The following is a 776-nucleotide window of genomic DNA, read 5'->3' on the forward strand; positions in this document are numbered from 1 at the left end:
CTGCTATTTTGCAAATGGTACAATCCTCAGTTCGGTTTGGGGGATCACCAACGGAAGACCCAAACTTACATTTTGCTAATTTCCTAGAGCTCTACGCCACATTTAAGATGAATGGAATGACAAATGATGTAGTAAGGTTTGAGACTATTCCCGTTTTCATTGAGGGACCGAGCAAAGAGTTGGCTTATTTCCCTGGAAGCCAATTCTATCACAACATGGGAGGAGCTCACTTAGAAATTCTTGGCAAAAATTTTCCCACCATCGCTGTTTGCAAGATATAGAGGTGAAATCAACAATTTTCACCAAAAAGATGGTGATTCGTTGTATGATGTGTGGGAGAGGTTTAAGGAGTTGCTGAGAAAATGTCCCCATCATAGAATTGAAAAATGGATGTTAGTCCATATTTTTTACAATGGTTTGTGTGGTACTACTCGCACAATCATAGATGCAGCGTCTGGAGGAGCGTTCATGAGTGAGAGCGCTAATGAAGCTTATGATCTGTTGGAAGAAATGGTTATGAATAACTATCAATGGCCATCAGAAAGAGAAACCCCAAAGAAGGTGGCTGGGATGCATGAATTGCATGCCATCTCAATGTTGTTCGCTCAAGTGGCAACATTAACCAAACAGTTACAGCAGAACAACATTCAAGCTCAAGCTCCAGTTATGCAGATGTAGGTTATGTGTGAGTTATGTAGGGGACCTCATTTATTTGAAAAATGCACAATGAGGGATTGTAATAACATTCCTATGGAGCAAGTGCAAGCAATAGGGAA

At 40.7% G+C, this 776-nt stretch overlaps 1 non-coding gene across 1 annotated transcript; it reads right to left on the reverse strand.

Moving 5' to 3' along the window:
- Positions 1–273: 273 nt before the first annotated feature.
- On the reverse strand, positions 274–380 carry LOC133802802 (small nucleolar RNA R71). The gene has a single exon (XR_009877549.1). It is a non-coding gene; the product is annotated as a small nucleolar RNA R71 (small nucleolar RNA).
- Positions 381–776: the final 396 nt, after the last annotated feature.

Source organism: Humulus lupulus, chromosome 9 (genome assembly GCF_963169125.1).
Source record: "Humulus lupulus chromosome 9, drHumLupu1.1, whole genome shotgun sequence".
Taxonomy (NCBI): domain Eukaryota; kingdom Viridiplantae; phylum Streptophyta; class Magnoliopsida; order Rosales; family Cannabaceae; genus Humulus; species Humulus lupulus.